We start from the raw sequence: 21,615 nt of genomic DNA, 5'->3' as shown, positions 1-21,615 counted from the left end.
AGAGGACCCACGTCATGGAAAGCCTTAAGACGATTGTCCCACCCCCGGAAGCCACGCAGCTGTAGATAGTGGTGGTATAGCGGTGGGGGGTATCTGTGTCACTCTGTGTTTAGGTGTTAGGAAGTCCTTACTGCTACCTGACCTTCATCCCTCCAGATTCTTTCTCTGCTCCCTCACCCCAAACTAGAACTTCCCTTTCTCTCTCTCTCATCTCTCTTGACTTCTATTTCTTTCTCTCTGAAAAATCTCCCACTCTGCCTCTTGGCCTATTCTGAGCAGTGGGAATGGGGATGTCAGCCTCAAGGATAAGCCACACAAGGTGCTTATGGGTCATGCTTTGAGGAGACATGAGGAAGGGAGGGGGCAGGGCTGCAACAGGAAGGATGTGGGTTAGACTTCTGGAAGGACTTTTTGAGGACATATGAAATCTATGAGTCGCCGGGCGCGGTGGCTCACGCCTGTAATCCTAGCACTTTGGGAGGCCGAGGCGGGCGGATCACAAGGTCAGGAGATCGAGACCACGGTGAAACCCCGTCTCTACTAAAAAAATACAAAAAAATTAGCCGGGCGTGGTAGTGGGCGCCTGTAGTCCCAGCTACTCAGGAGGCTGAGGCAGGAGAATGGCGTGAACCCGGGAGGCGGAGCTTGCAGTGAGCCGAGATCGCGCCACTGTACTCCAGCCCGGGGGACACAGCGAGACTCCGTCTCAAAAAAAAAAAAAAAAAAAAAGAAATCTATGAGTCTGGGCATGGTATCTCACGCCTGTAATCCCAGTACTTTGGGGGGCTCAGGCGAGAGGATCGCTTAAGCCCAGGAGTTCATGATCAGCCCTGGGCAACACAGTGAGACCCCATCTCTATTTTTAAAAATTAATAATAAAAAAAGAAATTTATGAGACAAGGGGTTAGAGAGGAGGGGGACTGGATTCCATCATTCAGCAGATAATGGAACTGAGTTAGGGAAAAACCAGGCAATCCTGGAGGAAGGAAGGAGAATTCCTCCAGCTAAGCTGGTCATCATTAGTATCAACACTATCAGCAGTTGCTGTTAATAACCTCACTGTTGATGTCTTTTTTTTTTTTTTTTTTTTTTAGACGGAGTCTAGCAGGACTACAGTGACACAATCTCAGCTCACTGCAACTTCCACCTCCCAGGTTCAAGGGATTCTTGTGCCTCAGCCTCCCGAGTGGCTAGGATTACAGGCTTGCACCACCAAGGTTGTACCACCAATCACCAGGCTGATTTTTGTATTTTTAGTAGAGACAGTGTTTCACCATGTTGGCCAGGCTGGTCTTGAACTCCTGACCTCAAGTGATCCACCCACCTTGACCTCCACAGGCGTGAGCCACTGCATTGGCTGGTGCTGATGTCTTAAACTTTCAATGTGCTTAGACTTCCCACCATACCAAAGGACCAACCCCATTTCTCTCTGAATTGATCTTCACAAACTAAGAAGGGGACAGGAACATTATCCCCATTTACCAGAAGCTCAGAGGAGTGTCTTGGCCAGGGCCTTTCAGTGGCTAAGAAGTTGGTATGAATGCTGGGACTAGAAGCTAGACTTCCTTTCACTAATTTCACTGTGATTTAGGCCAAAGGTTCATGACTATGTGCTGTGCACTGTTCTTGGTACTGAGAACTCAGAGAGGAAAAAAACTTTTGTCTCAAGATGTCAGGTGGGGGAGATGTACTTGCCAAGACTTACTGTTTTTCAAAAAATTATGTACTGTTTTCTTACTTTTAAAAACGTGTTCTAAATTTTTAATAGTTTTTGGGGTTCAGTTGGGTTTTGGTTACACGGATAAGTTATCTGGTGGTGATTTCTGAGATTTTAATGCACCTGTCACCCAAGCAGTGTACACTGTCCCCAATATGTAGTCTTTTACTCTTCACCCAACCTTCCCCCCAAGTCCCCAAATTCCCTTATATCACTCTCATGCCTTCGTGTCCTCATAGCTTAGCTCCCACTTATAAGTGAGAACATACGATATTTGGTTTTCCATTCCTGAGTTACTCCACTTAGAATAATGGCCTCCAGCTCCAACCAAGTTGCTGCAAAAGACATTGTTTCGTTCCTTTTTATGGCTGAGTAGTACTCCATGATGCAGATACACCACATTTTCTTTATCCACTCTTTGGTTGATGGGCACTTAGGTTGGTTTCATATCTTTGCAATTGCAAATTGTGCTGCTATAAACATGTGTGTGCATGTGTCTTTTTTATAGAAGGACTTCTTTTCCTTTGAATAGACACCCAGTAGTGGGATTGCTGGAAATAATGGTATTTCTACTTTTGTTTTTTAAGGAATATCCATACTGTTTTTCATAGTGGTTGTACTAATTTGCATTCCCACCAGCAATGTAAAACTGTTCCCTTTTCACCACATCCATGCCAACATCTATTTGTGTGTGTGTGTCTGTGTGTCTGTGTCTAAGATGAAGTCTCACTCTGTCACCCAGGCTGAAGTGCAGTGGTGCGATCTCAGCTCACTGCAACCTCTGCCTCCCAGGTTCAAGTGATTCTCCTGCCTCAGCCTCCTGAGTAGCTGGGACTACAGGTGAATGCCACCATGCCTGGCTAATTTTTGTATTTTTAGTAGAAAAAATGGGGTTGGTCGAACTTCTGATCTCAGGTGATACCCCTGCCTCAGCCTCCCAAAGCGCTGGGATCACAGGCATAAGCCACCGCACCTCGCCACATCTATTGTTTTTTTGACATTTTAATTATGGCCATTCTTGCAGAAATAAGGTGGTGTCTCATTGTGGTTTTAATTTGCATTTCCTTGATGATTAGTGATGTTGAGCATTTTTTCATGTTTGTTGGCTGTTTGTATACTTTCTTTTGAGAAATGTCTATTCATGTCCTTTGCTCACTTTTTGATGGGATTATTATTTTTTATTTTTATTTTTATTTAGATGGAGTTTCACTCTTGTTGCCCATGCTGGAGTGCAATGGCATGATCTTGGCTCACTGCAGCCTCCGCTTCCCAGGTTCAAGCGATTCTCCTGCCTCAGCCTCCTGAGTAGCTGGGATTACAGGCATACGCCACCACGCCTGGCTAATTTTGTATTTTTAGTAGAGATGGGGTTTCTCCATGTTGGTCAGGCTGTTCTCGAACTCCTGACCTCAGGTGATCTACCCACCTCAACCTCCCAAAGTTCTGGGATTACACGTATGAGCCACCGCGCCTGGCCTATTTGTTTTTTTTCTTGCTGATTTGAGTTCCTTGCGATTCTGGGCACTAGTCTTTGTTGGATGCAGTTTGAGAATGTTTTCTCCCACTCTGTGGGTTGTCTGTTTACTCTGCTGATTACTTTTTTTGCTATTCAGAAGCTTTTTAGTTTAATTAGTTCCCCATCTATTTATTTTTGTTTTTGTTGAATTTGCTTTTGGGGTCTTAGTCACGAATTATTTGCCTAAGTCAATGTTCAGAAGAGTTTTTTGGATGTTATCTTCTAGAATTTTTATGGTTTCAGGCCTTAGATTTAAGTCTTTAATCCATCTTGAGTTGATTTTATTATAAGGTGAGAAATGGGGAACCAGTTTCATTCTTCTACATGTGGCTTGCCAGTTTACTCAGAACCGTTTATTGAATAGGGTGTCCTTCCCCAATCTATTTATTTGTTTATTTTTTGAAACAGGGTCTCACTCTGTCACCCAGGCTGGAAAGCAGTGGCACGATCTCGGCTCACTGCAGCCTCAACCTCCTGGGCTCAAGCGATCCTCCCACCTTAGTCTCCCAAGTAGTTGGGACTACAGGTATGCACCACCACACACGGCTAATTTTTGTACTTTTTGTAGAGATGGGGTTTTGCCATGTTGCCCAGGCTGGTCTCGAACTCCTGAGCTCAAGCCATCTGACTGCCTTGGCCTCCCAAAGTGCTGAGATTACAGGCATGAGCCACCACGTCCAGCGCCCCCAATTTATGTTTTTGTACACTTTGTCAAAGATCAATTGGTGGTATGTATTTGGCTTTATTTCTGGGTTCTCTATTCTCTTACATTGGTCTACATGCCTATTTTTATACCAGTACCATGCAGTTTTGATAACTATAGCCTTGTAGTATAATTCGAAGCTGGATAATGTGACGTCTCCAGATTTGTTCTTTTTGCTTAGTATTGCTTTGGCTATATGGGCTTTTTTTTGGTTCCATGTGAATGTTAGGATTGTTTTTTCTAGTGCTGTGAAGAATGATGAAGGTATTTGATGGAAATTGCATTGAATCTGTAGATTGCTTTGGGCAGTATGGTCATTTTCACAATATTGATTCTTACCATCCGTGAGCATGGGATGTGTTTCCATTTGTTTGTGTCATCTCTGATTTCTTTCAGCAGTGTTTTCCTTGTAGAGTTCCTTGTAGAGTTTTCCTTGTAGAGTTCCTTGTAGTTTTCCTTACAGAGATTTTTAACCTCCTTGGTTAAGTACATTCCTAAGTTTTTTGTTTGTTTGTTTGTTTTTGCAGCTGTTGTAAAAGGGATTGAGTTCTTGATTTGATTCTTAGGTTGGTCGTTGTTGGTGTACAGCAGTGTTACTGATTTATGTACATTGATTTTGTATCCTGAGACTTTACTGAATGTATCAGATCTAGGATCTTTATGGTTGAGTCTTTAGGGTTTTCTAGGTGTACCATCATATTATTGGCAAACAGCAATAGTTTGACCTCCAGTTTGATTTCCAATTTGGATGCCCTTTATTTCTTTCCCTTGTCTGATTGCTTTGGCAGGATTTTCCTAGCAGATACTTATTAAAGCTTGTAGTGGGTTAGTGGTGTAGGCTGCTGCTACGGGAACCCCCCCCCAGAAGCCCCTAATTTAGCCTGGGGGGTGTGTGTGTGTGTGTGTGTGTGTGTGTGTGTGTGTGTATGTGTGCACATAGGGGGTTGAGATGTCAGAAGACTTGAGATTTAGCTGAGTTGTGGAGGATGAGTAGGGTCGAAGAAGGTGGGGAAAGTTGTTTCTAGAAGAGGGAGACAAAGCTCAGAGTGGTGAGGAAAGGAGAAGTGAAGCAAAAAACAGATGCAAACAATGTTACTGCATTGGCTACTTCAAAATGAGCTGCAAAGTGCAGTGGCCAGTTGCTTGGAAAGCATTTCACTTGGCAAGGAGAACTTTCTTCAGACAGGGTGCAGAGTGAAATCACATGTTGGAGTAATCCACAGAAGGGAGAAAGGAGGAGCAATTTATCTGCCCAACTCCCTGGTGCTTCCCATTTCCCATTGGTCAAGGTTATCCTATAGGAACTGACATAGAGGTTTCATCCTTTGGACCTTGGTGTCCACTTGGGAAGCCAGATGCCATGGCCCATGTGTGATGTTTGATTTTAATCAGAAATAGAGGGATGACTCAGAGAGACAGCCTCAACATGTGAGTGTGAAGACCATGCGTCCCTAGGACTACAGCTTTGACTCCAGGCAGCTCTGGCCACAAAAAAGGGCTCTGATAGAGGTGGTGGTAGTTTGGGAGGCTGGCAACCCTTTTGGAAAGAAAGAGTCAATTAAAAGAATCTAAGGAAGCATACACAATTTGTGTCCAACACGGTCCACCCCCTGTGCCCTCTTATTATGTTCAGCTCCCGGATGATAATATTGGGTTTCAACTTGTCCTGTGCAACATTCCTAGTTCCTTACTTATTCCTCAAGAAGGGAGCTACAGGTCCTGCCAGTCACAGGGTCCCCTTCAAGGTAATAGTCAAGAGTGTTTTTCTCTTGATTGAAGCCAGGAGTTGGAGACCAGCCTGGGTAACAAAGCAAGACCCTGTCTCTATAACAAATAAAGAAAAAAAATAGCCAGGTATGGTGGTGTGCTACTTGTAGTCCCAGCTACTTGTGAGGCTGAGGTGGAAGAATCGCTTGAGCTCAAGGGTTGGAGGCTGCAGTGAGCTGTGATCCCACCACTGCACTCCAGTCTGGGTGACAGAGCAAGAGCCCATCACTGAGGAAAAAAAGTGTTTTTCTCAAAGACCAAGGTGAAAAGATTAGTAAAAAAAAAAAGCTATAGCTTTCTTAGTTGTAGCTAGTCCAGAGGCTCTAATTGATATTCATCATTTCCCTCCTCTATTCCAGATGCTCCACCTTCACTTAGCACCTCATCTAGTGTGAGCTGTTTTCCTGGTAGGGTGATCCAGACCTTCACTGCCAAAAGATGTAGATCTCTAGTTGCCCTGTCCTTGTTGGTTGTGGTAGCAGCCCATTCACAGTCAACACTAGACACATGAAACTATTCAGAGATGTCCCAGAGAGTCCCTGGGTACAAGACATTCTCCTTGACTCATGGTGTGGCAGCTAATTTAGCTCCTCATGGTAACCATAATTGATGATCCCAGTCGGTATAGGAACTTCCTTCCTTTGCCTGTTGGTCCACTGCATGAGCATCCCCAAGTGAAAAGGTGGTAGTTGCTGCTGCCAGTTCAATGGAATTCTTACTGTGTCAACTGGTACAATTCTTCTACCTCTGTTAACTAAGACCTGTACCCTGGAGGATCCCAAGATGATGGTGAAGGGAAGCACACATTCACAAATAAGTTGCTGGATGTAATAGTGAGAGGAGCCATTTCTGATTCCAGTCCTTGATATCCAGTTCTGTGTATTCTGATCATAGGGGACACAGTACAATATTGTGCACACACCACCACATCCAGTTCAGTTTCAAGCTCCATCCTGGAGGAGAGGGCTCCAACCCCACATAGGGTTGTTCCCCAGATGGTGCCTTCCTGAGCCTTCAACAGGCCACCCCATCATTCCATCAAGCTGACTAATTATGGGTGATGGGGAAGTACCAGTCCACCCTGTGATCGCGAGCCTGTTGTTGTGCCTCTTTGCTGTGAAATGGGTTCCTTGGTCTGAGGCACTGTGATGTGGGATACCATGCTGAGAGATCAGGCATTCTGTAAGCACATGGAGGGTGCTGCTGGAGTTTGTAATCATTCTGGTAAGGACACATCACTGCTCCCTCAAAAGAGGAAGGGGTCTGATGTCATCAACCTGTTACCTTATGGCTGGATGTTTTCTCTCCCTGCTAAGGAATAGTACCAGGTATAGGGCTCAGTGCCAATCTGCTGCCAGCAAGTTTGGTGCTTGGCTGTAGCTCTGCACCTTAGTGAGAAGATGTCCATGATCTTGAGCCCATGAAAAGTCACCACGTCCACTATGTTGATCAGCCCATTGTGCCAGCACTGGGGGAACAGGTGGCTGAAGGGAAAGGCTGGTTAACATCTACAGGATGAGTTATCCTGCCCAGCGGGTTGTTCACTGCCTCCCCAGTGATAGATGCTCTTTGGTGGGCATTAATGTGAGTCCCAGAGATCTGCACCCTGTGCGCCCACTTCCATAGGCCCATCTGCCAGGGCTGGGCCTGGATGAGGCAAGTAGGTTCCTAGGGAGGCACTCATCCTTAGGATTGTGCAAACGCTCCCTAGTCCTGGCCCTGCCATACCCTATGTCTTTCTCAGACTTTCTTTTCTCCAGTCTTTCCATTTTATTGCTTTCAGAGCTCTGCCCAGTTGGCCAGGCCAGGTGCCACTTCCTCGTAGTCAGTGTATATTCTTACCCTGGACTATCGCTTCCCATATGCAAAGTGGATGACCAGCTACATGCTTGCAGCTCTGATCCCTGGCAGGATTCTCCTTTACTGTTGTTCTTCAGGGACCTCCCGAGTGGAGCCACAGTGCTGTTAGCACCAGCATATCATCCTGGCACATTTATCAGTTGGTTATATGGACCCCCTACCCACCCTTGCCCAGAGGACATACATGTGGACTGAAGAAGTAGTGAAATAGAGGCAGGTGATTTAGGAGTCTGGGCCACCACCTGCTCATGCAATTTACTTATGTGCTCTGAACCAGCTTGAGCCTGGTTTGAATGTATCGCTCCCATCACGTAATGGATTGCTGCCTTGGATGTCCAACCTTATGACCCATCATTCAGCTTAGGATGGCCATCTCAGGCTGAATGGTCACTTGGTGCCCATTGGTCAGGCACTTAGTCTCTGCTAGGGCTCAAGAGCATACTATAGCTATTTTTCAGAGTGTAATTCTTTGTCAGAGAGAGCATGACATCTTTGTCAGAGATAACGTGGGAGGGTTATTCTAGAACTCTAGGGTGTGTGCTACAGTTCTCCCTGGAAGCTCACCAAAGACTCCATCCTTTATCCACTATGGTGATTCCAGCACCACTGGACATGCTGGGTCACATAATCCAGGAGGCAGAGCAGCTTGTGCCACAGCCTGAATGGTGGTAGGGACCTTTCTTTCTGGTTTTCTTTTTTTTTTTTTTGAGACAGAGTTTCTCTCTTGTCGCCCAGGCTCGAGTACAATGGCGCTTCTCAGCTCACTGCAACCTCCGCCTCCCGGGTTCAAGCGATTCTCCTGCCTCAGCCTCCCTAGTAGCTGGGATTACAGGCATGTGCCACCATGCCCAGCTAATTTTGTATTTTTAGTAAAGACAGGGTTTCTCCATGTTGGCCAGGCTGGTCTCGAACTCCTGGCCTCAGGTGATCCACCCGCCTTGGCCTCCCAAAGTGGTGGGATTACAGGTATGGCACCCTGCACCCAGCTCAGTAGGGACCTTTCTTATCTTGGGACTCGCTTGAATCAGCTGCTTGAATTCCGGGTCACCCAATAACTAGGTTGAACGAGATTCTCAAGTGCAGCATATCTTGCCTCCAAAATCCAAAGAGGCCAAGTAAATGCCTTGCCTCTTTCTCAGTGCTAGGAAGCGCAGGGTGCAACATCTTGTCCTTTATAACAAGTTCTAGGATGAGGCTTTTGGAAAGAATGTGGTGATGGAGGGAATCTGAGGAGGTCTGTGTCCAATATAGCAAGAATAATATGCACAGTGGATCATACAGAGTTCTTCACTTTTTTAATCCTACTGTCAGCTTTCAGGGAACAAAACTGATGAGTTTTAATTTTTACCATCCTGCCCTTTGTGTCCAGACCTTAACAACGGCCCATCATTACCTTGTATACTCAGTTATTATTTGACAAATAACTGCCAAGGCCTAGTCTTGCCTTATTTAACGATTACCTGGCGCCATTTTACAGGTGAGAAAATTGAGATCATGGTCAAGAGACTTAGCTTCAGTCACACAATAAGAACATCAATCTGAACCTGGGGCTTCCAGTTTGGAACTTGTAGACCATGGAGGTGGAGAGAGATATACTGTCATGTCCTGCTTGCCATGAGCAAACGCTGTGCTAAGCGCTTTACCGGTCTGAACTCACCTGCCCTTATAACTGGTCCATGAAGTGGGTGCTATTATTATTCTCCCCACTTTACAGACAGGAAGTCTGAGACTTGAGGAGGTTAAATGACTTGCCCAGGGTCACACAGAAAAGAAGTGGGGATTAGAACAAGATGACCTGGTATCAGATTTTGGGATCTCAATCAATAGCCAGTATAGCTGCCAAAGAGTTACGGACGCAACCCCCCACGGATGGGTGGGCCCTGCCAACTGCTTTTCCACGGAATGAGTTCATGGTAAAGACACCTGAGGAGAAAGGAAAAGGAGCAGGACTTTCCAAAGCCTTGAACTATTACTAGAGCAAAAGAGCTCTGTGTGGAGTTGCCCTGAGAAGACCCGTTTCAAGCTTTTTTTGGTTTGTTGTTTTAAGAGCTGGGGTTTTGCTATGTTGTCCAGGCTAGACTTGAACTCTCAGTAGCTGGGGCCAGAGGCACACGCCCCTGCTTCCAGTTGAGTTTCAAGCTTTAAGAAACCGGAATCCAGGATGTTTTTCTAACCACCAGCCCAAACCCTACCCTTGCAGGAACGTATGTTTGCAGCCTTTTAAACCCAAAACATGCACTCATTTGCAGAACCATAGTATCTTTTTGCAAGTAGTTTTTCTTTCAGCAGAATGTGCTTTGCCAACATCATGAGCAATCATAACATACTCCCACAACACTACTGAAAGGAGCAGTGGGATATCTTAGATTTCGCATAATGCCTTTTCTCTGAACAGTTCTAAGCATTTGTAGAGCCAAAGCATTACTTTATAGTTACTCTTCCTGTATCTATGTAGTCAACACCGATTCTATGCCTACAGTTCACCAAACATGCAAAAGTAAATAAAAACTCAGCTCCCTGTTTTGGAGTTCACTTCTGGGGGAAAAAAAATAACTATTGCATATTAACTTTTGCTTTATTTTTTTGAGACAGGATCTCTCTCTGTCACTCAGGCTGGAGTACAGTGACACAATCACAGCTCACCGCAGCCTTGAACCCCCAGACTCAAGCAATCCTTCCACTTCAGCATCCCAAGTAGCTGGGACCACAGGTGCACACCACCACACCCAGTTAATTTTTATTTTTTAATTTAAATTTTTTTTTTTTGAGACAGAGTCTCCCTCTTTCGCCCATGCTGGAGTGCAGTGGTGCTATCTTGAATCACTGCAACCTCCACCTCCTGGGTTCTAAGGGATTCTCCTACCTCAGCCTCCTGAGTAGCTGGGATTACAGGTGTGTGCCACCATGCCTGGCTAATTTTGTATTTTTAGTAGAGATGGGGTTTCACCATGTTGGCAAGTCTAGTCTTGAACTCCTGACCTCAGGTGATCCACATGCCTCAGCCTCCCAAAGTGCTGAGATGACAGGCGTGAGCCACTGCATCTAGCTTGTTTTTTAATTTTTTTGTAGAGATGGGTCTTGCTATGTTGCCCAGGCTGGTCTTGAACTCCTGGGCTCAATTGATCCTCCTGCCTCAGTCTTCTAAAGTGCTGGGATTAAAGGCACGAGCCACTCTGCCTGGCTGCATATTAGTGCCTCTTACTTCTAATTGAAAAATTAGGTAACAAGTGGCCAGGCTCGGTGGCTCACGCCTGTAATCCCAGCACTGTGGGAGGCCCAGGCGGGCGGATCACGAGGTCAGGAGATCGAGACCATCCTGGCTAACATGGTGAAATGCCGTCTCTACTCAAAATACAAAAAATTAGCCGGGTGTGGTGGCAGGTGCCTGTAGTCCCAGCTACTCAGGAGGCTGAGGCAGGAGAATGGCGTGAACCTGGGAGGCGGAGCTTGCAGTGAGCTGAGATTGCGCCACTGCACTCCAGCCTGAGCGACAGAGCAAGACTCTGTCTCAAAAAAAAAAAAAAAAAAAAAAGAAAAAAAGAAAAATTAAGTAACAAAAGAAGTGAAATGGAAGCGAGAGATTATGAACCTGAAATGGTCAGCTTCTGGTCCTGACTTCAACAGCTACTTTTTCTCTGTGGGTCTGCCATGTGTCTGACTGGGTTTCTAAATCAGGCTTTATTATAGAATTAGTGCATGAATTTATAATGAGCCAGGCCTAGTAAAATCATTCCTTGTTCTTATGAAGGTATGAAAAAAACTTATTTCACAAAATGTTATGTAGTATATTAATATATCTTTTTTTTTTTTTTTTTTAAGAGATGGGGGTCTATGTTGCCCAGGCTGGCCTCAAACTCCTGACTCCTGGGCTCAAGTGATCCTCCTGCCTCAGGCTCCCAAAGTGTTGGGATTCCAGGCATGAGCCATCACATCCAGCCTATAATATATCCAATGTTTGAAAATTATAAGGCCATTTGCAATTGTAATATTATTATTGATATTGATAAATTAGATCATTTGCTTGGTTTTTAATATATTATAGTGGGCTCAAAGATCAACTGACTTACTTGAATAGACAATAAATCAATGACAGAAGTGATAGGTTTCGAGTTTATTTTCTTCATTTGTTTCCACTCTGAGGTGGTAACCTTGTCTTATTTATGTTGAATTCTCAGTGCCTGGTAAAATGCTGGCATGCAGGATATGCTGAATAACTATGTATTGACATTTTGAGGAAAAAAAAGCAAAGAAAGGAAGAAAAGGAAGGTTTAGAGGATAACAGCCCCTCCGGGGAGAGGCGGCTTGTGCTGACTCCTCTTCCATGCTCCCAGCTGGGCTGCCTCACAGGCTGCCTCCGTGCTTCTCTCCATGCACAGGCGTGGGTCGGCCTCTGTGTGTGGCAGATAATTCTTCACTCACACGCCTGTGTTTGCCACGGGCACCCGCATGGACGAGGATGATGAGGAAGAAGGAGCTGTGGTTTACCCTTCCCTGTATGGATGACTGTGAGGCTATGGAAGGAGAGTGGTGGGAGTCAGGGTCTTTTTGAGTCTCTGCTCTGCCACCAGAATGGCTGTGTGGCTTGTGGCAAATCCTAGAGGCCCTCTGAGCCTCAGTTTCCCCATATGTAAAATGGGAACAACCCAGACTAAGTCATTGTACGTAGGAAATGACCAGTGACTCAGTGCATTGCTTTGTCAACTGTAAAAGGCTGCTGCTGTCAGGCTGGAATTATTATCATTGTTCTATTTATCATATCCTTAGAGGAGTAGTAAGAAGTGGAAGTCCATCCAGTCGGCTCATTCAAGAGTGGAGCCCTCCCTTGATGTAGCTGGCAGTGCCAGGCCCTGGGGATATAGCAGCAAACAAGATGTGCACAGCCTTGCTCTCTGGGAGCCTTTCTTCTGGTGGGGGAGAGAGAAATAAACTTATGAACAAATAGGAAAAGTGATTTCAGCTCACAATAGGAGCGAATAGGAGGTATGAGGATGACAGTGTAGGGTGTTAGATGTAGGGTAGGTGATGCTTTTGGAAGGCTTCTCCATGAGGTGACAGGTGAGAAGCCAGCCATTCAAGCTCTAGGGAGAGTGTCCCAACAGGGACAGTGGGTGCCACCACCTAGAGCACATAGCACAGCCACAGAACAAGGCTCCCCGCATCCCTTATCCCCCTCTTCAGTTCTGGGGTGGAGCAGAGCAGGACCGAAGATGGGGAGGAACTAAAAAGGCAGTGGGGAGGGCTGTGGAGTGACTGCACAGGTCCCTCCAGCCCAGAAGTCTGCCTCCCCAGCCCAGGTTCTGCAGAGAGTTCCAGAGTCCTGGCCACCTTCAGGATCCGGCCTTTTGGACAGGGAGGCCCTTGGGGATGGACGGTCTCTCACTGGGCCCAGCTCTGGGTCGGATGACACTTTAAGGAGTAGGACTGCTTGCACCCAAGTATCGACCCCCAGACTCAAACCAGTTGTCTTTTTCTTTTTTCCTTTTTTTGAGACAGAGTTTTGCTTTGTCACCCAGGCTGGAGTGCAGTGGCACAATCTCAGCTCACGCAACCTCTGCCTCCCAGGTTCTAAGGGATTCTCCTACCTCAGCCTCCCGAGTAGATGGGATTACAGGTGCCCGCCACCACACCTGGCTAATTTTGTATTTTTAGTAGAGATGTGGGTTTCACCGTGTTGGCCAGGCTGGTCTTGAACTCCTGACCTCAGGTGATCCACCAGCCTCGACCTCCCAAAGTTCTAGGATTGCAGGCGTGAACCACTGCGCTTGGCCCAGTTGTCTTTTTCTATTTGAAAAGGGCCAAACAAGGAGAGCAGTGAGTCTGATTGTTGGCATTCAAACACCTGATTGCCATTCTCTCTGAAGCCTGCTGTCTAAGCATTGCTCTTCAGGCAACAGGGCAGTCTCAGCACTGCCCATCTGTGGCTCCGTGCTGCATGGCCTGAACTCTGCTTTGCACAGCCCACTTCTGGAAACGTGCTTACCACTTTGATACACATTGTAATCACTGCAATACCTTTAAAATGGAATCAATTACTCTGCGCGTGGAAGCCTGGGCCCAGGACAGCAGCTCTGTCAAACAGAGAGGGCTGTCTTGGACACTGGAACAGCTGAGCGCTCCATGACAGCATTGTCTACATGCAGCCCAGCTTATGAGACTGACAGGAATTTCCGGTGTGCCTCGACATTTCACTGGGATAGAGTTAGCTGGGAAATAGCCTCTCTTATTATGTCTTCACCCCTCCTCCACCCTTGTGCCCAGGTGAACCTGGGCAATCTCTCCAAGCTTCAGTTGCTGTCTGGTAAATGGGGGAAGAAGACCTTTCTAGAAGAGAGGTGGGATTCTTTTTTTTTTTTTTTTTTTTTTTTTTGAGACAGAGTCTTGCTCTGTTACCCAGACTGGAGTGCAGTGGTGTGATCTCTGCTCACTGGAACCTCTGCCTCCTGGTTCAAGTGATTCTCCTGCCTCAACCTCCCGAGTAGCTGAGATTACAGGCGTGGACCACCAGGTCCGGCCAATTTTTGTACTTTTAGTAGAGATGGAGTTTCGGCATGTTGGTCAGGCTGGTCTCGAACTCCTGACCTCAGGTGATCCTGCCACCTTGGCCTCCCAAAGTGCTGGGGTTACAGGCGTGAGCCACTGTGCCCGGCAGGGTTCTGGGATTCTATCAGCAAATGGATGTGCCAGCCATCAGAGGCTTGGGTATTTTCTTCCTTTCTTTTCTACCAGCCCCCAGAATCCTGAAGAGAGCATTTAGCAACCTTCTTGTTCTTGCTGACTAGGGCTGAAGGTCAGACCTCAGGTCTCCCCTCTGGTTTTATCTCTCCCTTCAACCCTGCATGCTGCAGAGCCCTGAAAGGGCTCCCAAATGTCATCCTTTCTCCTCGAGGGGCTTACATCCTAGAGAGAAGGGGAGGAGACTCAAGAGAGTGCAGTCTGGGGGCATCTGGGCTGGGCCTTGAGAGCTAAGCAGAATCCCAATAAGAAGTCATGGGTGGAGAGGGTGTCCCGAGCATAGGGAAGGGCTTTAGCAAGGATGTGGAGGCAGGGGGGTCACTTGGAGCTGTGGCAGGAGCACGCTGGGTCAGATCAGCTTGCCTTTCCCCCTTCTCTCCTTCTCTCTTCTGCAATGTGTACTTTGCTGCCAGAAGTTTCCTGAGGCTGAATTTGCTGTTAGACTGAATTGCAATGAACTGGCTGGGGCAACGGTGACAGGAGGGCAGGGGGAGGAGCCCCGCAGCAGCTGTAGTCCTGTGTCAGGTGGCCGTGTGTCCAGATGGTTCTGGGTCAGAGCCGGCAGTACATGGAGGGGGTGGAGAGGGATGGTGAAGAGAACAAGAGAGCCTGGGAATGTGGAGAGGCTGGCAGAGAGAGTGCTTGGCGACTTGACAGCCAAGTTCCAGGACTGCTTGGCAGTCATCAGGGAGGGAAACTGCTTGGTATCCTGGTGGTCTCAAGGATACCAAGAGATACCCAAGAGAACCCAAGGAGGCTCCAGATGTTCTGAGGGACCCATGAAGCTGAAGGTATCACAGCAACTAGAGGATGTGATGGTTAGGGCAGAAAGATGTTAGAGGGAATTGAGGATCTCACAGACTCTGAGCACTGGAACTAGAGGGCTAGAGGGGAGGGGAGATTGAAGGGTTTCACTCTTCCCTCCTCTGTCGTGGCTGAGTGTAGACTTGGTGGCTGAGGAGGAGTCATGGCAGTCAGGCCTCCAGACTTCCTAGTGTAGCCCCAGGGACTGAGGTCCTCACATCTGGTCCCAACATCATCCCTGAGCACCTGACAGAAGAGGCAGCTGGTCCAGCTGATGCTTTGGCTCAGGGATCATGTGTCCTGAGGTACGTGGTAGATTTTCCATTTGACAGGCGACTTAACCTGAGGATTGAAGTAAATTACCAATAAGTTTGCTGGAGCAAACTAAACTTAACTAGTTTTAGTTACGTATGTTGAACCAAGATTCAGTTCAGGTCTGGCTCTCAAGGTAGTATATTTTTTCCTTTCTGTACTCTCTGCCCCTAATTGGTTTGTTGTCATTAATTCATCAAGCATCTATTTGAAGCCTAGAATGCGCTGGAGTTTGTTATGGTTTCAAGGGATACAAAGATAAATGAGGCATGAAGGCAAGAAAGATATATAGGCAAACAAATCCAGGTCATTCGGAGTTTAACTTTGAAGCAAAGATTTGGGGGAAGGGGTGTAAGAAGGAGTGGTCTATTCTGCCTAGGATGAGATTGCAAGGGGAAGAGAAATCAGTAAGGGCTTCAGAGAGGAGGCAGCAGTTGAAAGAGCTGATTTAAAGGGGGAGTAGGCGATCCTCAAGATATATGGGAAGGGAGAGGCGGAGGAGAGTGGAGGATGCTGAGTAGCAGGAGCAAAGTGAATGAGGGCATGCAGGCTTACAGTTGCAAAGCCCTCTGGAGGATGGTATGGGTGTGAAGGGGCAGGAGGCTTGAGAGATGAAGCCTAGAGGTAGGCCTGCCTGCAAGCTATGTGCTTACCTCATCAGCATTGGGGAGTCATTGAAGGATTTTCAGCAGGAAAGCATCAAGATACGAGTTTCATCATCCTCATTCCATCATTTATGGTGCCCTTGTAGCATTTGGTTCTTACACAGCTCCATGAGGGTTCACCATGGTGTACTGCAATTGTTTGTCTACATATCTTCTCTCCCAGCAGACAGCATGCCCCTCAGGGCAGGGGCTTGTTCTTGCCCATCTTTGTGAGACTTCTTCACCCACTGCAGGACCTGCTGTGAGTGGGTATTCAACACATCACTATTTGCTAAAGACATTTTGGTGCTGGGGCCATACAGACACCATCCTGCTCATAAGGACTTATGCCCACCCATCTCCAAAGCCCTCTCGGTCCAGAGTGGTGCATCACGTACGCAGCGTGATACAGTGGAAAATATGTGTACCGATCTCACTTTGAATCCCAGCTCTGCCATTTATTAGTTGTGGGACTTTGAGCAAGTTATTTGACTTTTGTAAGGCTCAGTTTCCTCATCTGTAAATGTCAGCAATAGTGTGAGCTTACCAGATTGTTTTGTGTGTTAAAGTGTATGTCAAGGCTGGGCATGGTGGCTCATGCCTGTAACCCCAGCACTTTGGGAGGCCGAGGCGGGCGGATCACCTGAGGTCAGGAGTTTGACATCAGTCTGGCCAACATGGTGAAACCCCGTCTCTACTAAAAATACCAAAATTAGCTGGGCATGGTGGCGTACACCTGTAATCCCAGTTACTCGGGAGGCTGAGGCAGGAGAATTGCTTGACCCTGGGAGGTGGATGTTGCAGTGAGCTGAAGTTGCACCACTGCACTCCAGCCTGGGCAACAAGAGCGAGACTCCATCTCAAAAAAAAAAAAAAAAAAAAAAAAAAAAAAAAAAAAAAAAAAAAAAAGGTATGTCAAGCGTAGACATGTGGTAGGTGCTCAATATATTTTAGGTATAAGAAAAATAATAGCTACCACGATGCTGGTCACTTGCTTATTGTTTCTTGGCTCTAAACCCTCCCTTCTATACTCTACTCTGTAAGGCTGGGGCTGAAACTCTGCCAACCACACTTCCCAGACTCCTTTGCCTGCTCTGTTAGGTTCTGCCAGTAGTGGGTACTGCAGGGAGACTCACTTCTTTCTGTTTGTTTCCTTTCAGTATTGCTGGGGTACCAGCTGGGCAGCACCACCTCCTCCTCTGAGAGACCCCACCTCTATAGGGTCCCTTTGAATTTTTGGACTCTCACAACCTCAGCCTCACCTCTTTGTTCCCCCAGCCTAGGGGAGTTAGCTTCTTCCTGCAGTTATCTCTGTGTTACTTAGTGTTCTCTTTTCGCTTGTCAATGCTTTCACACCAGTAAAGTCAATCCCTTATATTCAATACTATCTCTCTGTGGAAATACCTAGAGTGGTTTCTGTTTTCCTAAGGGGACCCCTAACACTCATACCATAGCTGTGTATGGTAATAGGTATTTAGTGCCCTGTGAGCAGTATAGAGATCAGAAAGGGCATCATGGGGAAGCCACAGAGACCGAGGATGCAGAGGAGGGAACGGGGACAGATGTGAAGGCCAGTCTCAGAAGATGCAAGTCCCAGGCTTGGTGGTAGGTGACACGGTACAAGCTGTCAGGGAAGAGTCTAAACTGATTGAAACATGGGCTTTGTATTAGGCTGGGGCATATCATGACGCTGAAAAGGCAGGTTGCAGCTAGAAGTAGAAGGCTTAAATGCCACAGCCTAGGGACAGGGAAGATACAATTTGTAACTATAGACAGAGACTGAAGGCCAAGAGAGGAAAATGCAGCTGTATTCTCAGTCCTCGAGGCAGATTGGGGTAGTGGATGTGGGCTGGACCTCCAGTAACTGGCTATGTGATCTTAGGCGAGTCATTTTGCTTCTCAGATCATTGATGCTGCCCTCTCTAAAGTAGATTTTAAAAAGTCTAATTTGGAAATAGAAAACTCTTTGCCAGTGTAAGGAGTTACTGATGTTAAATGTTATTCTGACTGCATTCCAGCCTGGGTGATAGAGACCGTGTCTCAAAAACAAACAAACAAACAAACAAACAAACAAACAAACAAACAAAACAAAACATGAAACAGAACAAAAACTATTCTGGGTAGGTGGGGATGAGTGGCTCTAGGGGAGGAGATTCAGGAGTGGAGCAGGTGGCGGCGGGGAGGTTGTATTTTTAGGTTGGGAAAGAGAGGAGAGTGGGATCCCGGTGAGGAAGAATTTGGGGAAGGCCTCAAGGGGTGTGATAGTCCACACTCAGACTGGGAGGAAAGGGTGGGCAGAGAATGAGGGAAGGAATGGAAAAAGGAGACATGCCTGGGTGATGGGCATGGAATGTGTGAGAAATGGAAGGGTGTGGGAACCCAGACTTAGGAGTTTGAGCCACTATAGGCAGAGGCCGACCCCACAGGGTTGGGAGGGGAAGGTGCCCTCACTTTTTGTGGCCCCAAAGATCCTGTAAGCAGAGAGCTATTGGCCTCCCTTGGGGTAAGCCTAGGGTTGCTAGGAATCTCTGAGAAGTGTCTGCTTTTCTCTACTTCCCACCTGTGTTATGTCTCCTGGGATGGAAGACATGGTAGGGCTACAAAAACATGCTGCCAATCCTGAATTCAAGAAAATGGACTTTGGCCCAGCCTAAAACATGGAGGAAAAAATTCTTCTTGGAGAGTATGTATGAGACAGCCTGTGGTACACACCCAGGTAGTGAGGGGGCAGAGCGGGGGGCTGTAAGGCTCTGTTCACTCATCCTGAGCCCAGACCTCTGGGCAGGAAGCCTTGTTCTTTTCAAAGCAAACTGCTTGTTTTTCCCTGCATGAATAATGTATGTTCCTTAAAAAACACAAAGAGAAAATACAGAGAAGCAAAAAGAAGATATAAATCATCCACAACTCATCACCCAGATGCATATTTATGCTTCCAGATATTTTTTTCTGAATCTGTACATGGAAATGTAAAAAATGGCATCATTTATATTATTTGTAACCTGCTCTTTTCACGCCACAGTTCATCGTGGCCATCTTTCCATGTCACTAAATGTACTTCTGCGATATCTTTGTAAATGATATCACAACCAGATAACAATGACAATAATTTGTATAGTGCTTTATAGCTTACAAAGCACTGGGCATCCATTATCTTATTTCAGCTCTTGGCCTTCCAGCATGAAGGTCTCTCCCCTGGGAAATTCTGCTTCCAAAAGAGGTACCCCTGCCTCCTTCACACCTGTGCCTCCCAGGCCCCAGAAGTCGCCGCCATCTAGGGAGGGATGCTGGCCAGGCCCCTTCTCCCTCTCCGCTTCTTGTCTGACCCTGCTGTCAACTTCTGTCGTTTTTGTCTCATTTTCTTGAGAATCTTTCTTCACAGTCTCAGAATTTCCTCCTGGCTGCCACCTTCGTCTTCTCTGATTCATCTATATCCTCCCCTGTCTCCTCCTGCGTGTCTGCCCACCCTGCTTCTCCTGTCCGGTTCTGCTTAAGACACAGCGTGACACACCTGGGAAGCTGGGAGCCAGAGCGGGCCCCCAGGATGGGACCTGTCTCATCTCTGGAAACGACTGAGCAGAAAGTCCCCCTGTTGTTCACAAGTGGGGAGGGTTGGGGGACAGACCCACAGACATCAAAGGGGCAGGGCTGGGTAAAATGTCCCGGGGTGTCCTCAGAGCTTCTACAGCTGTGCATAGGGACGTTTCTGAGTTTCTGTCTCCCTACCGCTGCCTCTCTCTTCCACACCCCACTCTGTTTCTTTCTCTCCTCATGACCTACCTGGCATCTCCATTCTTTCTTGTCCTCCCTCTTACATCTAGAGGCCTTGGTGCTTGACAGCTACCTCCCTCTGTGTGGAAGGAGAGGTGGGGAGAGAGACAAGAGGGAATGCCCTCTGTCCCTGAACTAGCCTCACTTTTTGGCCCTGGAACTTCAGTCCTACCTTCATCCTGTGAGTGCTTCCCTTATGCCCCTCCCTCCTTCCTCCCCTTTCATGGTGGGAGTGATGAAGCCGGGGAGAGGCTAGACTCTGCCTGCAACTCTGGGCCTGCTAAGTCCGGGAGGCCAAACCATTCAGATGTGCTGCCTTCACAGGACTGAATGAGGAGCATATTTCACAGGGCTGAATGAAGAGCATATCTAAGCTGGGGCTGGACAAGCTATGCAATTAGCCAAGATCCTGGGCAGGGGTCTAGATCTCCTGGCTTTGGAGAAGGGCAAATACTTCAGAGTTAGGGAAATCCAGATATCCACACCCAGGGATCACCCCACCCCTCGCCACACCCACTCTGAACAGTTGCCCCATGGCCCATCAGGCCACTTTTTTTTTTTTTTTTTTTTTGAGACAGAGTCTGGCTCTGTTGCCCAGGCTGGAGTGCAGCGGCCAGATCTCAGCTCACTGCAAGCTCCGCCTCCCAGGTTTACACTATTCTCCTGCCTCAGCCTCCCGAGTAGCTGGGACTACAGGCGCCCGCCACGTTGCCCAGCTAGTTTTTTTATTTTATTTATTTATTTTTGTATTTTTTAGTAGAGACGGGGTTTCACCATGTTAGCCAGGATGGTCTCGATCTCCTGACCTCATGATCCGCCCGTCTTGGCCTCCCAAAGTGCTGGGATTACAGGCTTGAGCCACCGCGCCCAGCCAGGCCACTTTTCAACAGCAAGGACATCAGAACTCTGAGCCATGTGGCCCCTTTAAAGAGTGTGCTTCAGCCAGGCATCAGCTGCAGCTGAGGACTTGATCTCCAGCTCCTGTCTCACCAAGTGCCCTTCCCGTCAGACTGTGCATCCGGGGCTCACCAAGCACCTTGGGCTTCAACTGTGTACCAGGGGCTCACTAGGTACCTTGTGCACTATGTGCCAGGGCTCCCCAAGCACCCTTCACTTCAGCTTTGCATCCAGGGTCCAGGGGCTCACCGAGTATCATCTGCACTAAACCCATCCCCAGCTCTGCCCACCTGGATTCCTTATTTGGCATACATTCAAGAGGATGCTACATTCCCCACCCTCTCCAGCAGTGGATGGTGCCACCCTAGTGACCACTTACTAGTGGGGCCTTGGACAAGTAACCCAGAGGGGCTCAATTTCATGGTGGATGACCAGGAGATGACCCAGGTGGTTCAAGCTCTCTGCCTCCTGTGCAAAGAGAGGGGGTGGGCAGGGAGTGTCAGCACTTGGTCAGTTGACCTCACAGGGCTGGGAGGAGACCAAAACTTCAGTCCCACCGCTGGGAGCAGGTGGTGTTGGCCTGAGGAGTTGTGCATGGGAGTCTCTGGCTGGAAGCAGGAAGACCTTTGCTGTGGGTTGGCGGTCATATACTAACATCCCCTTTGTCCTTAGCCCTCAACAGAACCTGGAGAAGATGTCAAACAGCTAATGGACCAGGGGAAGAGCTTCCACAGTGTGTCGACACTGGGCCAAGGGCAAGGTCCAAAGTGTCTGCTCCAGGACTGCCCCTTGGCTGGGTGTCTGAGACCTGGCACTCTGCCATCCAAGTTCCCGGGACTTGGAGCTTGGTATTACAGGGCGGGATAAAAGACGTTGGTAAAATCAGGTGTCAGAA

At 47.5% G+C, this 21,615-nt stretch overlaps 1 long non-coding RNA gene across 1 annotated transcript in view; it reads left to right on the top strand.

The window, feature by feature from the left end:
* The window catches only part of LOC135970743 (uncharacterized), a 29,658-nt gene extending 8,043 nt beyond the window's left edge, over positions 1-21,615 (top strand). The window contains exon 2 of the long non-coding RNA XR_010586603.1: positions 21,393-21,615. This is a non-coding gene — a long non-coding RNA (uncharacterized lncRNA). The remainder of the gene's footprint in view (positions 1-21,392) is intronic.

The sequence above is a fragment of the Macaca fascicularis genome, chromosome 1 (genome assembly GCF_037993035.2).
Source record: "Macaca fascicularis isolate 582-1 chromosome 1, T2T-MFA8v1.1".
Taxonomy (NCBI): domain Eukaryota; kingdom Metazoa; phylum Chordata; class Mammalia; order Primates; family Cercopithecidae; genus Macaca; species Macaca fascicularis.
This window is presented reverse-complemented; position numbering and strand designations above follow the sequence as displayed.